At 43.8% G+C, this 18,499-nt stretch overlaps 1 protein-coding gene and 1 long non-coding RNA gene across 2 annotated transcripts in view; one reads left to right on the top strand and one right to left on the bottom strand.

Moving 5' to 3' along the window:
- The window catches only part of LOC142564374 (transmembrane protease serine 2-like), a 113,393-nt gene that overhangs the window by 11,783 nt on the left and 83,111 nt on the right, over positions 1–18,499 (top strand). The window lies entirely within an intron of this gene.
- On the bottom strand, positions 823–13,734 carry LOC142564736 (uncharacterized). The gene is made up of 3 exons (XR_012824664.1): positions 13,626–13,734; positions 6,067–6,230; positions 823–1,090 (listed from the first exon to the last, which is right to left on the bottom strand). It is a non-coding gene; the product is annotated as an uncharacterized LOC142564736 (long non-coding RNA).

The raw sequence follows: 18,499 nt of genomic DNA, 5'->3' as shown, positions 1-18,499 counted from the left end.
CACAAATACAGGGAAGTAACGGTATGCCTCCAGGCGCATGTACACTGGTATTCCTGTTGAACGCGAGAAGTCTCCCATGTGCTACCGCATCGAAACCTGTTCGAAAAGAATAGCGACATCGTGTGACCAAAGGGTGGCGAAATAATAAATCAAGAAAAAATATGTCAGTTTGTGCTGCCTAAGAGTGACACTACCTGTTGCCCCACCCTCTCGCCTTACACGCTCTCCCCTTTAGAGGAACCCCACCTATACATACCGTGGCGAAGAAAGCATACGTCGCCTTGAAGACAAGTCCACTTGTCGAAAGGTTGGCTCCTGCTTTCACCTTGTTCTCGTTTTGCTCACTACCTTATTGTCGATGATTGGCAATTATTGAAGAGAAGTGATGTCGCATGCGCATTCAATTAGGGAATAATATTCCTGGAGCTAATGCCGTTTTGTAAAAGTAATGCCGTTCGGAAAAGTGGTCACATCCATCGTTTTTGTGTGCCTCTAGAATTCAATAAGTGCTTTCGTATATTTTAACAACAGCATAAATTGAACTCCCTAATCGAATAGAAATCAAATAGTCGATAGTATTTTTTTTCAAAATTTTGAATATTCTCAAGCATCAATTTAAGATATATTCCTTTAATGCGGTGTCGCACGTAATAAAGTAGATGATTTCTGCACGTGAGAATAAATATTTATGGTTAACAAGTGTCAAATTGATTCCAATTCTTACTTACCAAACTATTTAAGAAACGACAGCTGGGTAAATGTGCAGACGTCTTCACTTGGTGGTCTATTGAGGGCACAACATGCGACAGGTTTTACATCTGAGGCCGCCCAAATTATGCGCCTTTATTTCGAAAATATATGACAGTTAGAATGCCCGCTACTAAATGAATTCATGATTACGACCTTCAATGATTTTCCAGCTTTCAGGATCGCTGAGGGCGTCTTTTATCCAAGACAAAAACTTGTAAACACGAACGTTCATTGAATATATACTCTCGTAGTTGCAGCCAGTTGGTCCAGCGCTTAGTATGGCAACTTGCACAGATTTTCCACTTTTGCGTCTCATGGTCATCGGGGCACCAGAATCGCCCTGTAAAGGAGAATGCGAATAAAAGGGGGAGGGGGGGAGGCTTGAACAATCGAGCTTTGCCACGTGCCGTATTTCTGGCCTTCTGCCACATTTTGCAAGTAATACTATCCCGTAGAACACTGCGCGGCAGTATATTCCGATCACAGATACAATTTTAGGATCATATTGTCAACATATTCTACACTTGATATATAGAATTTTCGACGGACGCAGAGAGAGCGAAATTGGAACCTAATGAGAACAAGGCAGTTTTGGCCGACATGCATAAACTCCTCCGCATACTGCTCTGCAAAGGCGAGCCGGTAAATAATTAAAAGCCCACTAAGAGACAGAGAGAGAGCGAAATCAAAAAGGATATGAGAAAGATGGACTTGTTATTTATATGCGAAAACGCGATTGCTATATGTCAGATTAAAGATGAACGCTATGTGTTTAATTACCTTTGCGTATATAATTAAGCATATATACCATTTCCTAAAGCTTCAGAACAACCTCAATATCCCAAAGATTCGAATTCACCTTTTGCACCTTTTGTCGTTCAGGTTGCACATTTTGCATTGGTTAACCAAGTGATAACCCCCTCAATGCCCGTGTACTGCCTTGTACAGAGAAACGTTCATACTCAGAATTTTCAAGGCTCAAAACGAGAGGGAATTGTTTAATGTATATTGCATTAAAAAGAACAGGGTTTCGTTGGCGCCGCGTCACTTAATTTATTAAGAAAAAAGATATACATTTGCGCAATAAGCTTCAAAGACCACGGATTTGAAGAGCGTAGAATGTGTTATAGCGTGGTTAGAAACGTGTTTTCAAGCTCGCGCAGATAGGGACTTTCTGTCGAGAAGTGAGACATCATTATCGGCTTTTGTGCTGAGAAAGGGCGCTCTGGCAGTGTTGTTTCTAATGTTCCGCGCTGCAACTGCTGCTCGTGTAATTGTTCCGCAGAAAAGTTCAATTGAAGTTCGGCGACTCTCCTCTGTGCATTCTTTCTGTGTCATGTCCTCTAAACGTGTGGCACTTTCCATCAAGAAAGTGAGACGTACGGTGGCGTGGCACTATGGCTGCCCGCTGCTGGGTTGCGTAAGCAGAACGTCGTCTCCAATCCGTGGTTTCGCGCTCGCTGCAGCCTCCCAGTTTCGGTGTTGCGCGCTCTCAGAACATCAAATTCGTCGTGCTAAAGTTCAGCGTAGCGAGAGGCGTAGTGACATGCCATATTTATTAAGTGACATTTATTGAACATCTTTACGTAGCGATCGTACTGAGACATTCCTTCCTTCGGTGACATACGACATACACACAGAATTGTCCTACTTTGCTATAGCACTCGCTTGGCAAAGTTGCTGATGAGGAGCGCGGTGTCACATTGACGCATTGGTGAAGACGTACTGACCAAGAAGGAATGACGTGGATCGAATGACAAAGGCGGTATGGCACGCGCAGAATGACCGCAAGGAGAGGACGAATATCAAAGGCTGACAATGGCACAATGACGAGAGTGTGACGACGTCGGCATGAGGATAATAGGATGACGTCGAGTGTATGAGGACGGGACGTGAGAAGAATGCTATGACGGCCACCGGATTGCGCAGCTGGAATGATGAGAATAAATGACCACGACAACATCATGACTACGAACTCATACTTAGCGACACGACACATTTTCACGTTGTATTCACGCTGAACAACACAGTAGCAAGAACTGTGTAATGACAGTGATTCTTGGGCGAAATTGTGCCCCTGAAAGCAATTGACATTGCAAGCACATCGAAAGGAGCGAGCACAGTCGGCGATCATTGAACATCTCATCTGCGGATTGCTACTATTAGTCTTTCAGTTTCAAGGCGCTACTATGAATGTACCAGTTTTTACATGTGTAATCATGCAAATGATACGACCATACTTTATGCATTAAGCACTTCATTCGACAGATTGACCCGGTTATGCACTACCAGTGATTTCAATGCTGTAGTATCCCATTTTAAAACATTGTTCATACTTTCATAGAGCACTATGTGCCATTAAAAACAAAAAAGAAAAATCTTGACGTTTCAAGAATGACAAGGCAAATACTTCATTTGAAGCGTCGAGTAGCAAGAGCGCGTCAGAAGCGTCACACGAATGCCGAAACAAATGCCCAGTTTCGCTCTATGACAAAAGAACTTCGTCAAAAAATTGACGCAGCTGAAAACTTCTATTATCAGTTCACTGTAATTTCTTTAATATAATCCAAGAAAGTTTTGGAGTTTATATTTGCCCATGCAAAATACCACCCAGATATTTCTATTCGATGATTCCGAAATAAGTGATTCTGGAGCTATAGCTACAGCATTCAATAAATATTTTCAGCCAGTATTTACACCGGACAATGGCGAAATGCCTCCCTTCTCCCCGACAACTAACGTGTCCCGTGCAATTAACAATGTTACAATATGTAAGCAAGGATTCCTGAACCATATTTTAAACCTTGACACCAAGAAAGGCTGCAGGCCAAACAATGTGAACAATGTGTCCCTTCACAGTTATGCGCTTTGGACCTGTCAATACCTCACATTAATGTTTGAGAAATCACTGCCTACTTGTACAGTTCCTTGTTCATGGAAACAGGCTAGAGTCACTTCATTGTTCAAATCTGGGCGGAAACAATCCTTCCTAAATTATAGGTCCATTTCTTTCACTTCTCAGGCATGCAAACTCCTTCAACACATAATTTATAAACACATCAATTTTCTCGAGTCTAATAACATTTTGTGCAGCGCTCAGCGTGAAATTTCTAGTGGTTTTAGAACAGTGACTGAATTAACTGAATTCACACATGACATCAGTGTTGCTCTTTATTTAGGTCAAGTAGATGCGGTCTTCATTGATTTCTCCAAAGCATTTGATACTGTACCACAGCCTTATTTCATGAACGAAGCCTGTTCTCGTTCAGTGCATCCGTATATTTCTTTATATTTATTCGCGGTATGTTTCTTTTAATTCATTAACTCCCCCGACGCATCATTATCTTCCTCAGTACCCCAAGTTTCTGTTTGAGGGCCATTACTTATTCTGCTTTGTATTAACGACATCCTAAACGCTGTTTAGGTAAAAATTCGGCTATACGCTGACGACTGCGTTCTCCACCTAACGATCATAAAACTCTGAATCAATCTTTTCTAAGTTTCTGTGGATGGTGCGAACTCTGGCAAATGAACATTAATTTAAAGAAAGCAGTCGTCATGTCCTTTCACAAGCATGATAATTGCTCATATTTCATTTGCTCCTATATATGTACTTTACTGCAGCGCGCACATGAATATAAGTGTTTAGGCCTCCTCTTCACTCCAAGGTTATCCTGGCGCCTCTCACGCGGTGAGCCAGCTGTCTGCGAGAGCCCCAGTGCTCCAGATGGCGTTGAAGTATTCCAGGACACGATCTTGCTCTGAATCTTGCAGGTTCCGAAGCATCTGGATCGTGATTCCATCCGCTCCTGGAGCGCTCCGTCGCTTGCTTTGTCCTAGGGTGACCCTCAGCTCATGCACCCGGATGGGCTCGCAGCAAAGAACATTAATCTGCTCGAGCACACATTCCGTATGGTGACTTATAGGTTCCAGAACCACAGTGACATTAGGAGGCACACTGTTGTGAGCGACTCCTGAATAAACTTCATCACCTGGCGTTTTAGAGCGCCGCCATTAACCCCAGACCACACGTGCACGTGCGGACGCGTGCAAGCTTGCGTCTAGGCGTCTTGCGCCTGCCACGTCTGGCGAGGAACGCCATCCATAAAGACGCGCGATAGCGCACGTTCTCAGGGCTGACTCATAGACGCCTTCAAAGGCACCACTTGGTAATTTGTTACTGACAGTGTTTCAAAATGCTTCTCTATCTATACACGTAATTGTCGCATTTTTACAACTGATATGTAAGCGCAATTAGGAAACATTAAACGCTTCCTTGGATATAAATCTGCTTCGCTGAGAGTTGAATGTACCCCGCCGTAGTTGAGTAGCCAGGCGCGCCGACGCGGGGCAGCCCAAGCGCGCCATAATAAAGGAGTTGTTCACTGATATCGGCCAAGCGGAGAGCACGAGCCGCAGCCCTGCAGCAGACGGCCGCCTGCAAGCTCCAGGAGGAGTTGGAAGGACTGTTGGCTTTATTAAGAGCAGCGGTGAGACTCTGTATAAGCGCATGGTTTCTTGGTGATGTACATGCATGGTGGAAGCGTCAGGTTTATGAGGATTGTTTTAACGCTACAAAAGCGTTGGTGGAATTTCGAGGTTGTCCTTGTCATGCTGCAATATCGGGGTAAGAAACAGTCTCCTAATCAACCACTTCTCCTACTTAGTGATGATACACCGATCCCCTGTTGTTCCTGAGGGGTTCTCAGCCTTCAACGCAGGTTTGCCTTCAAACTATTGTTGTCGAAGATTCTTAAGAATGGCGCATATCAATTGTTCTTCTGTTGCCAAGCAGCATAATGCGTCTGTATTGGGAATTCTGTGAATCCACTGCTTAATGTTTTATTGTTTTGGATTTCGCTAATGAACTCACCATGGCGCGACATGAAGGTGCACACGTTCAAAGAGTTTTCCTTGATGCGGAACTATATTTGGATTTGACAGGGTGAATGTGTACTGATGTTCCGTCATTGAAGTCATTTCGCTGATTTTGGGTTTTTGTAAGTCTTCTGAAGCAATTCGATAATTGTAAGGCCCAACGACCAACCAATGCCGGAACTTATTGAATCTTTCTGCATTTTAAACTGTGACTGCACTAAAGAAACCCGAAAATGATACGCAAGATTTCAGTACTGCGAGCAACTCATACACCTGGCTTTGGCAGTAAGCAATTAGATACACCAAACATAATTTTTTTGTTATTCTTTTTTGCATCAATAGATACCCCTGCGTGCGTAATACATTGACATAGCCATAAATGCACAATATTTACTCATGCGCATGTACGCCATCAAGACTGTCGCCGCTGTTACTTACTTCGCAGAGATTTCCATTGTACCCTTCGGCACACAGGGCATATTTGGAATCAAATCCACTTATATTCTCACTTCGGATATGTTTTATGATATAGTCACACTTCTCTTGAGGCAATGCGTAAATCTGCACATACATCAGATTTTCGGAGACGACGGGAGGTATCTCTAGAAAAATAAAGAAAAGCAAAGTAACTCTTTAAACATGTTATCGTGTGCTCCCTAGGACAGGCAAACTCACAATTTAGAGAAAGGCAAGGAAGGGAGACCATGAGTCCGAAAAAATTGTACATCCTCGTTGAGTGTCAGTGTGCGTGGCTTTTTTTATAATCACAGCTTTCAGCAGAAGTTTAAAGGTTCAGTAACCAATGGTAATAACAAAATATAATCACACAACATTTTGTTGAGAAAAGTTTAGTAAAAAAAAGTTATGTAAGCAGAAAAAAGGGCCTCAGAAATTGCTGTCCTACGTTTCAATAGGGGGACCTGTCTTTGTGAAATCCGCTTTCTAATGCTCGGGAGAGCACTGTTAGCGGTTTGGTTGCGTGACATCGTGTGCGGTCGTTTTGGGCCGCGGCCGACAGTGAAGGAAGAGACTGAAAAGAAGATGAACGCTGTCATTTCGCGTTTCCAGGCATCTGCGCGGGGAGAACGGTGTTGAAGAACCAGGGGAAGAGAGTGGGAGAGGTCGGAGCCGGCAGGAAACTCAAGGAAGAGAGTGCGGTGTAGGATGCGGATAAAATTGGAAAGCCTAAGAGAACTCAAGACAAGCCATAGAGGCAGAAAACCGCGTGCATATGTGTGATTAAAAAGGGGTCATGTAAGCCGGTCCGCGAAAAAGGCGCCAACCTCCCCTACTATTCGCTAAAAAAAGTCGGTCCGCGCACGAGCAAGACAGCGACAAAAGTTGAAAGAATGACCTAAGAGACCCAGAAGCCGATGCGCAGGCAAATGTTTGAACATATTAGCATGGCCACGTGAAGTATTGGAGGCAGAACCGGGGGTGTTGGGGAGGGAACGGGTTTGTGTTTCAAGGAAGGTCAACCTCAGTAGTACGACGTAGGCGGCGTCGTGGCTGTTTACAGAAGTGGCTCAACCGTGTTTGACAGAGGCGCCGAAACGATATGCTCAATGTTTGGAAGTTTGTGACGTGGCGATGGCGGTATTACATAAAAGAGAAGACAAAAGAAATAAAACGGTAGAACAAGCATGACGGGGCAGGTGAACATTGAAGAAAGCCTTGTATGGTTGATGCGTGTTCAGAGGCTTCGCACAAACTGCTAATTGATTCGTAGGGGAGAGACAAAGAAGAGCTTTAAATGGGGGAATAAATAATTATGGGTTTTACGTGCCAAAACCACTTTATGAGGCACGCCGTAGTGGAGGACTCCAGAAATTTAGACCACCTGGGGGTCTTTAACGTGCACCTAAATCTAAGTACACGGGCGTTTTCGCATCTCGCCCCCATCGAAATGTGGCCGCCGTGGCCGGGATTCAATCCCGCGAACTTGTGCTCAGCAGCCTAACACCATAGCCACTGAGCAACCACGGCGGGTTGGGGCAATAGGTGAGCTTACGAATCAAGGTTAGCGGATGGCATCGACTGCTTTTGTATCTATGTTATTCATGTCCACATTTAAGGAGTTAAGGCACACCTTCTAGCGATTCTAAATGGTCCCTGCCGTTCGCTGCAGGCATACAAATATGTTTATGGGGTATGATTCCGTATATTCCCTCTCGAGCGGTGAATGAAAATTTCTTTGTAGCATACAAAGGCTTCCTCCATAGCATAAATATTTTCCGCGTTCATTGATATTGCTGGTAACAGCTTCGGATCAACTTCGCTTTGTATCTGCCCTTGGCCGTTCAGTTTTTTGTGAATTTGTTGTCCTGCTCAGCAATGTATCGTTTATAAGAAGTGGTACACTATAGACAGTAGATTGCCTTCCTTGATGCGCAGGAAAATTTGAAGTTGCCTTGTGAAAGTAGTGTTAAGCTGTACTTTTATCTATAATAGCAGATTGTACATGTTTGCATGCAGAGCACCTGGGGTGACCACAGGGACCGGATGTTGCCTTCACCTTTCTACTTAGTTTGGCATGTGCCACGAAGCATTCAACATTTGCAGGCTAGGGAACATACCAAAACCTACCAGCTGCGCCTTCTCTCTCAAAACATTCGCAGGCTGTACGAAGAACAATATATATCCCTAAAAGACTTGCACTGAATGCTATCACAGCTCTACGCACACTCCGCCCCCGCCATCTTGCAAATTGGGAAACAATAATAAACAATGCGTCACTCTCACTTTGTATATCATTAAAGGGTCACTAAAGTGAAAAATGATTTCTTCTGCATCAGTAAATTACCGTTCTACAACACCAAAATAATACCACTCTTACAACGATAAGACGTTTGGTAAGCCAGAAGGAGGGAGGGAAAGAGATAAGTAGAAGGCAGGGGGGTTAACCATAATAACGTCCGGTTGGCTACCCTATACCGGGGTAATAAGAAAGAGGGAAAACAAAGAAAAAGCGCAAGAACGAAATACGGGTGGCGACGCCTACCTAAGTTCTCGCACCTGGAGCTGTGACGTCTTGGATTTCGATGGCATCTTCTAGTGCCTACTAATTATATATAGCGGTACAGATTGACTACATTGTGTTCTAACGGAAGCAAATAATAAACATTGCAAGTTTCGTGAACCTTTATTCAGCAAACGCGGCCCAAATGCTGAAACAATATTTGGAATCCCTGATGTGACGCTGACGTACTGCGCTGGGGTTTCGGCACGAAATTCCAATACTGATATTTTAACCTTCATTTTCTCATCTATTAATCAAACTATTTTCTTGAAATGACTGCCTGCAGGGTTCTCAAACAATCTTCATTAGTCTAAGCTGATTTATTGTTTCGCTTTAGTGTCCCTTTAAGAAACACTGCATAGAATGAATAGCAGTCCATAAAATTGGTTCGGAGAACCGAGCAAAAAAACGGACTTTAAAAAGAAAAAAAAACTACATTACTTGCAAACAGCCACACCAGGCCAAGTAGAGGGAACACGAATCTAGAAACATTAGACGCGGCTGAAGTCTCCACAACATTAAGCCAGTCAAATGCCGTAGACATTTCTAAAATATCAAACGAGGAGGAAATAGGCGTGCTTGTCAAGCTTCTAAATTTCCATTCCACGGAAAAAAACGATAAATCTGGTCTCAAGAACCTTACATAATTCCCCCAACGGATGCGCATTAGGCATGTTTTTCGAAGACAATGAACTAGACACCGAGATGACACGACATAGAGCACAGTTCACCTAGCTTCCTGAGCCAAATCAAGATATAGACTCGAACTGTATTTTAACACTGTCATTTAGGAAATTGTAAGCCGATGTATGGTGCCTAAGCCACCTTAGAAATAGTTCCCTCCAAGAATTATATATACTGCAATATTAGTTCCTTCTACGACATTGTCATTAAGGGAACAGATAAGGGCGGAAGTAGTGTTATTTGGCCAGCAGCTAAATGCTAGCACGAGGAGATTACAGAGACCTAAACAATCGTGAACACCGGTACACTACCGTAAGCTTGACAACGAGCCGAAATTGCCATATGGACAACTCATTACCGCTAGGCTGAAATGGTTTTTTCCTGAGGAATTGACAACAGCGCAGGAATTCAGATTTCTTGAATCAGGCAGCAAAACTTCAGGACGCTTCTATGAACTTCCTTTCCGAAAATTCATAAAATTCCCCTCACTGAACTATAAGTAACGTTCCAGGGTGCCCAATTGTATTAAGCACTCAGACAGAGAGCCTCTGCACATTTCTTGACCGCTTTTCTGGAGATTTACCCCAAACACTTCGTCATTTGTACAAGATAACCCCCTACTGATAATTGTGGACGACGTTTATAATAAAAGCACGCTACTGCAAAACACTTTTCGCCACGCTAGCCATCACGGCCATATACATCAACTTGCCAATCCCTAAAGCTTTATCTTCGACTGAAGAAGCTCTCCATAAACAATGCTCAACACTCTGTTGAGGTCTATTTATGCCTTTTTGAATTAGTTCCCATATATAACTACTTCAAACTTGAGAGCAATTACCGCTTGCAAATACAAGATACAAGTATAACTACACCTTGTGCACCAACCAGCGCGAATATATTTATGGAATTTTCTATCTCGTTGCACAGACATTCGCCACAGATAGCTTCGATAAATAGTCAATATAGTTGTTTTTGGCGAGATCATCTGGACAGTCAAGGGAAATCTGTAACATTCGTTAATTACTTTTGCTCAGCAAAAAAATTACATCGGATCCTTCAACTGAGAGCACCTTCTTTCTGGACACAGCAATATATATTGACAATTGGATACTAAATACGGCGCTTCACAGGAAATATTTTGGCAAGTAATGCCTAAAGTTTAGAAACCATTGTCGCAGACATCATGAAATAGGTATGTTGTTCAGAATTTCTGGGGAGCCACACTACCACCTTGCATTTGCGCTGAAAGCCAAGATTGCAAGATAGATTCGACCACCCTAAAGAAAGGCTATCAAGCAGGAACCACTCCAGCGCTGCCATTCAAAAAGCCTAGGCCGATGCAACTAAAGTTGACCGAGCCGAGTTAAGATCACACAAGCAACAAGGCGTCTTAATACTGGCACGTGTACTTATCTTTATCGGGCGACCACGTTTCGTCACCTAACAAATGTTATCGCACAGCACGGGACGCGCCTGTATGTATCCGAAGTTTCTGGAAAGTTATCGATGCTTCTATCCGCTGTCTGTTGTCGCCGAACCTTATGGTATCTGATGTCATCGCCGGACGCGAATGGTGTAGAACTTTGTGGAAGGCACGCGGGTCCCAACGATTAGTCTGGAACATTCGACGTCTGCTGTATAAAAGCCGGCGCGCTTGACCCGCTGATCAGAGTTTCGACGATCGCCGACTGTGTTCGCCGCTCTCGTTGTGCTATAAGAGTAGCCTGTTTTTGTGGGCACAGGTTCGGCCAATAAAAGTTAGTTTTTTCTTTCCCAGTATTGCTACTGTGTTCTTCAACGTCACCACCATGTGACAATACTAAATTCTCAAATGCACTCCCCAACCTGAACATCCGCAATAAGTACCAAATGCCAGCCAGCAAGCAGAAACTTATCTTTTCCGACCTGTCTAGAGTAGCCCACAGGCACAACACTAAATACGATGAGATTCTTGGTGTGCATACTAAATTATGGAGAAATACAAAGCAGAAATCCTGTGACTAGGGTCATCCGGTGTACTCTGCATGCAAATTTGTAAAATCTACAATTCATATATATAGTTGTACAGCGTGATATTACCATCGCAATATAACTTTGAGATTCACCTGCACGTCAAGCATACTTTCTACTTTCTAAACCGTCTAATTTATAGATGCTGCCAATTGTGGCACACAATACATAGGCGAACTGGAGAGCAAATTCATACATGACTGAATGGCCAGACGCTAATAGAAAGCACAATTTACCTAAAGCAGTAGCCAGTCCCTTCACTGAACAAAGCCATATATTGAAAGAAGCAAGGCTCCATATACCACAACTTCCCGTCCATGGCGTGCGAGGTACTATAGACAATCATACCTGGTACACAAGAAAATGTGCCTGCACCGAACGGCAATCAATTTGGAACGAGGCCACTTAGAATCGTCGTGAAACCTGTAGTGGTGACTGCTGCGTCGCGATATAACGGAATGCTCTTTGTTTCTGGTAACTCTGATCATCTCACTACATGAAAGTCTTTTCCCGAGCGTGAATGAAGCCCGCAAATACACGCAATATTGACGCACGTCTGGCTACTCGAGGTACTGTGCGTGTATTCCGGTGCTGCTATTGCGTTCGGAAGGCCACTTTTATACAGCACTTAGTGAGCAACAGAAAACTCTATCAGGAGTTTTTCATGATCTTCTACAATTTTCCCATTGACACTTTTCATATAATTAGAATATTTGTGAATGTTGATAAATTAGGAATAAATATGGGATTAGGCAGAATACAAAAAGTTACAGTGGCATTTCAATTCATGATCGCGGGTGACGCACAAGCCTACAGGTACTAAAGCGCACACGACGCTAGCGGCCCTCGGTGCTCCTTCACGCATCAGAGATCGTATTCAAGACATGGCTCACTCTGCCGCGCCATACGCACCAGCAGCCGAAGTAGAACGCCCCGTTCTAAACATTGGCTTACTATTTAAACTGCCTATCTTGCTGACAGCACACACAGGCGCCGATGAACACTTTACACTCGATGACCACGGGCACTCGCTGTCAAGACGCTGGGGTGAGGAATCGCGGCAACAGCAGCAACTGAAATGACCTTCGTACTGTCTACCCCTTCTACGCTAACTCAGCGGTGAGAACACAGCACAAGCAAAGCTAGAAGCCGTCGTCGGCCAACTTTGCTCTCCCAAAGGAAAACGCTTTCATGATATATTGTCCGCGCACGGGTGCACTTTATCTTCCGTGCGATAGAGCGCCCAAGCTCTATCCCCTCCTTCAGTGTCCTGACGCCATGCTCGCGACGGAATATGACGTGCTTGTTTCCCTTGTGCACGCGAGATTAGACCGCCATCGTTGGCTCACCGTTGCACACTTTCACTGGACTACAGAGCGTACGGCGCGCGATGACGTTACCACCAGACAAACCTACCACGTATGCATGGCAATGTAAACCAGTTGCAACTGCTAGAAGAGTTCTACCAAGCGCAAATTCCCGTACACGTACCCTTCACGACGCTGCTGCACGTTTCCTCTTTTCAACTAACGATTCCTCTTCATCTACGGACAGCTGCTGGGCACGTTTAGGCGAAACGCGGCCAGTTGCTACCATTAGACGTCGCTGGCTGGCTCCTGAGCGCCCCAGCAGCCGCCGTTCCCGAGTTCTACACAAGGGTGGCGCCTACTGTGCATACATTAGTTACAGATTGGCCGTAAGCGTCGAGCGCAATACCTTGTGAACTGAATTACAGAAGTGAATTACAATGGCTTCTATTTAATCGAAACGTAGCACAGGGAATTCAGTGAAAATACTAAACCGACATAATTATTTCATGTTGGCTAAATTTTGCTCTTCTAAAATGGTAACGGTGGAATTAGGTAGTTTGCTAGGATACAACACAATTCTTTACCTGGCATAGAAAATTGCTCCGCAGATGTGCCAGTCATAGAAAATAAAAAAAGCTTTCTAAATATAACATTTAGAAACAAGAGTTAGATACGAATATCTTTTTAAAAAGCGACAAACAATCTTGTCAAAAAGTGGTACCTTAGTTGGATGGTCATGATACGATAATTGAATAGTTGTACTTAGTCCGGCATCAATAAATTGCGGCTGTTGTGGGCTGTTAAATTGAATTTTGTGTTTCTGCAACGGAAAACCAGCATGCTTGAAGAGAAAGTACATAAGAGCGCGTCCGTCATCACATACGCTTCGCACCGGAAATACCTCTATTGGGCATAGAACAGCTAGGTGCATAGATGAAAAAAAGCGCAAAGAAATATGAAGCATGACTTACTAGAATTAATCCTTCCCCAGCCGCCAGATAATAATGGCCTTTGTCCCACAGTAATATCTCTATTGGGAAGGCATATTGGTCGAACAAATCTATCAAACCTAAAATTATTTCGAACCTATAAAACAAGGGTAGTAATAAAATTCTGTTAAAAAACACAGATAACTGATCTCGTGCAGGTGTAACTTCAGCAAAATATAACTACATCTAGTCAGAAGGTTACGGAAATATTCATATCGGTCGCATGCAAGCGATCATGCATCTGCGATGACTACGAAATTAGTGCCACGAATGCGATACATTCTTAGTGCTATATACCGTCGGGTCACCTGTAATGAAACTAGCCTACTATAAAAACGTAGGCATCATAATTATTGGCACGTAAATGAACGACAAAGTAAAACGGAAATATTTCCTGAAGAGACAACAGCAAAACACCCAGCACCGTATAGGATATACGTAAGAAATGCATCTCGCTTTTCGGAATGTCCGCGCCTATTTTACCACAGCGATTATATTCTTGTAAAGGTGTCCACTGACACGATTCATGAAGGAATGTTTCCTGAAAATTGAATCTCATATTAAAAGTTATTGAACAACTTCGTTACATTAAATAAATTATTTATTATGGGGTTTTACATTCCAAAACCTCTTTCTGATTATGAGGCATGCCGTAGTAGAGGACTACGGAAATTTTGACCACCTGGGGTTCTTCACCGTGTACCTAAATCTAAGTACACGGGCGTTTTCGCATTTCGCTCCCTTCGAAATGCGGCCGCAGTGGCCGGGATTCGATCCCGCGACCTCGTGCTCAGCAGCCCAACACCATAGCCACTGAGCAACCACGGCGGGTGATGCCCTAGAAAACATGCGTGCAAAATTTCTTTCTGCGAAATGTGGTGGCACATCTAAGTATACTAAGCTTGATTTCTTTCCTATTCCAATAAGTTATCCTTATTTCAATTACATGTCTGGCTAATTAATACTATAGAACTCCTCTGCATAAAGTTCAAGTAAACAGAAATTAAGAAATTATGAAAAACTGCAAGTTTTTATCTCCATCAGGAAAACAATCAAAAACCGTTACCTTCAACAGTGCGATGTCATATTTCATGGCATGGCGTTCATTGTATTTGGGATGCGTAGAGATGCGGGCCACATAATTTACTGGCCCAGCATTTGATTTTGTCGAATTGTAATAAATAGAAATTTTTTCTGGTAAGGACCTAAGGGAGAAGGCCAGGCAAAAGAACTTTCTAAAGTTGCAACATTGAATTTACTTAACAGCTTCTTCATTACCATATACAAGGCTAAAATGAGACTTGTTAATGCACATCAATACCATGGATACCAATATCAAATAGAAGCTAAAAAGCAAATATATAAAGAACAATTTCGCTTATGAAACTGCTGTGTTGTGTTTGGAAATGTATAAAACCAGAAAAGCAAGATTGATGAGCAAAGTAAGTTTTGCTTGCTGGGATTTTGTTGATGCTGCCTTGGAATTTTGTTAAATGCTGAAACAAATTTGTTTAGTTCCGGCTTCCTCCTATAAATTTAATTACCACTGCACCAGTGTTCACCTTAAGTCACAGTCCTTCATCAACATTTCAAACGTGTTTGAAAGCGCGGAGTTAGTTGTGTAGTAGTTCTGTTAGCCTGCTTCTAAGTTATTTCTCTCAAAGAATTTTATTTGTACTAACTCTTTTGCCCCTGTTTATACGTTCATTTATGCTGATTAGTAACGTGCGCAATAGCATACACGAACGTTAACGTTATTATTTACAGCATCTTCCTTGTTCGCAGCTTTTTTGTTCAAAGCAAACACACAGCGTTAAAACTTAGCACACTGTACTATGTTAAGTTTCAATTAGTAGGAATTTGTCATTGTTTGCAACATTCGTCAAGCCGGCCCATATTAGCCGACCTCAGATAATCGACTATTGTCAAATACAGTGGTGTTACCACGACCAGACAGCAAGCATACCTTCTGCGTAAGTGGGCCGTCCTTTCTAACTGCCATTATCTTTCTTTCTTTGGTTATACGTCAAGAAATTGCACATCACAAATGTGATGGCCTTGTTAGCGATAAAAATATTTACAGAAAGCTGCGTCTCCTCATTTGCTACTTAAATTTAAAATAGTTAGAGGCTTAGAGTGAAACAAAAGTTAATTTATTTGCTTTGTTTCCAATTGCATCGTGTTACCGTGATACACAGAAGCTTCAATCACATTTATATACATATAGCGTAAATTTACCCTCCTTCATGTTTTCCGGAATGCATTATGTTGGAATCATCTGCATGCATTGTTATCCCACGTGACAGATGACGACACATATAGCAGGCCAAATGCCCTATGCACTTATTCTTCTAAACACTTCTCAGCACTAGCTTCTTTTTGTTATTTAATGTAGCATATTGGTGCTACGGATTGCTGTATAAAATTTAAAGCCCCAAATCCTCACTCTTGCAAAAGCGGCAGCAGAAGATGCAGTAAGAGTCGACTTACTCAAAGATATACGAAATCCCATGATTGAAAAGCTTGCGGCCCTTTATAAGCTATGCTTCTTGACTTCAAGTGTACCAGCGAATTGGAATGCCAACATTATACTAATCCACATGAGAGGAGACGTTAAAGAATTTAAAATATAGGCCCGTCAGCTTTCTTTCAGTATTCTGTCAAATATTTATCAACCCAGTTTCCAGTAGAATAAGGGCTACACTTGACTACAGCTAACCAAGAAAACAGGCTGGCTTCAGGAAGGGATATTCTACGATCAATCATATTCATCTGATCAATCGAGAAATCTGCAGAGTACAATCAATCCTTCTGCATGGATTTCATACACTATGAAAAGGCTGTTGATTCATTAGAGTTGGAGTAGAGTAGAGGTGATTCAGTAGAGGTACCAGCAGTCGTAGAGGCAGTATGTAATCAAGTTGCACAGGAGGCATACCTGAATATCTTGTTACATGTCTACAAAAGTTCCACAACTACCTTGGGGCTCCATAAGTAGGAAATTACTTATAAAGGAATTGCTCAGCAAGAAGACGCAATCTCTCTAATGCTATTCACTATTCACTGCTTGCATGGAGGAAGTATTCAAGCTATTAAAGTGGGAAGGCGTAGAAGTGAGCATCATCGGCGAATATCTCAGCAACTTTTGGTTTGCAGATGACATTGTTCGGTTCAGCAGCACTCGGGTCGAATTAAAACAAATGGCTGTGGGCCTTAAACGGACACTGAAGGAATTCTAATAGCAATACAGCACAAGAGAGCAGCAGGCAGCGTGTCTCAACCAGAGAAGCTCCGGCAATCTCGAGCTCCCGCCTCCCGGGTGAATGGCGATGTGGCTGCGGCGCCGGGCATTCCTCTTCACTACAATTGACCCCCACAGGAAAAGGAGCCATCTTGGCGACACATGGTGAACATAGAATCATGGGGTCGTAATACGGCTTGAGGCGCTGTACATGGACGGTTTCGCGATCACGACAGCGTTGGTCCGCAGGTGGTACGACAGGCTTGACAATATAGTTCACAGGCGATGTCTGCGCTACAACACGGTAGGGTCCTTGATATTTGGAGACAAGCTTGGATGATAGTCCAGCAGGAACGTCGGGAACCCAAAGCCACACAAAGGTGTCTGGACGCAGTGGCACGACCGATGGGAATGGCGCAAAGGTCGGAGGTGGTGGCCGCGCGAGAGCCCCGGCAAATCTGAGAGGTGCAGTCACCTCGGGGAAAGCAACTGCAGGCGGCACAGGCGGAGTCTTGCGGGCAGAACGGAGAGCTGCGTATACTTGCCCTTGGATGACACGGTGAAGGTTGGCCGGCAAAGGCGAGGGTGGTGGCGTGGCTGAGGAGAGCAGCGAAAGCTGACGAGCGACCGCAGCACGGACGAACTCTTTTATCACATTCCACCACCAGTACACACATTGGTGGAATGTGAACAAAATCAGGAGGTCTCAGGCGAATTTCCTGTGGTGTTGGAGGAACGTCCTGTAGGGGCAGGTCAAGACGCACAGTACTTGAGGAACAATCGATGAATGTTGAATGGGCGGAGAGGAAGTCCAGGCCTAGGATGAGATCATGGGGGCATTGGTCAAGAACGGGGACAAGGACGACAGTATGGCGGCCGGAAATGCTCACGCGTGCAGTACACATTCCGAACACGGTCACAGTGCTACCGTCAGCGACACGACGTTGGCGTGTCAATCCGCCAACGTCAGGTTGACACGCCGGCAGAGGTCGGCGTTGTCTTCTATGTGGCTGGTGAACTTGTCACCAGTTTGCTGCCATCGGCTACGTAGGCATTGGTCAGCGCGAAGTTTGCGCATGCCAGGGCGGCCGAAATCTTCTGCGATGCCGGTTTTGAAGCAAGCCCACGGGTGGACATTTGCTTCGTGGTTTTTGAACCACAGCTTGGCGACGCCCGATAAATAGAAGGTGGCGTTGCGGAGCTTAAGGGGTCCGTCCCATTTGTTGGTGTTGCTGGCATGTTCATATGATTCCAGTCAATCTTCAACGTCTTTCAACGGCGGCGCTGAAAATATCAGGATCCCGCTGACGCTGGGCACCGGCAGTCAATATTGTCAAGCTAAAGTGAAACATTAGTGCTTGAGAATCTCTAAGGTATATTTATTACCGCTAAGAGAACTTTAATAATAAAGGAATTGAAGTGAATACAGGAGATGATTAGAGAATCCCCTGGGAAATTCAAGTACTGGTCCGGTGACGAAAGTACTTCTCAGTTAAATTCTGTCCCCATACTCAACCAATCGTTGCACAAGCCATCCTTGTATTATAACACGAAATAAAATGCGGCTTGTCCCGTTCTACTTAACGTTTAGACAAAAGAACTCATTGAAATCCCC

This window comes from Dermacentor variabilis, chromosome 11 (genome assembly GCF_050947875.1).
Source record: "Dermacentor variabilis isolate Ectoservices chromosome 11, ASM5094787v1, whole genome shotgun sequence".
NCBI lineage: Eukaryota > Metazoa > Arthropoda > Arachnida > Ixodida > Ixodidae > Dermacentor > Dermacentor variabilis.
The sequence above is the reverse complement of the archived record's forward strand: the minus strand, read 5'-3'. Positions and strand labels throughout refer to the sequence as shown.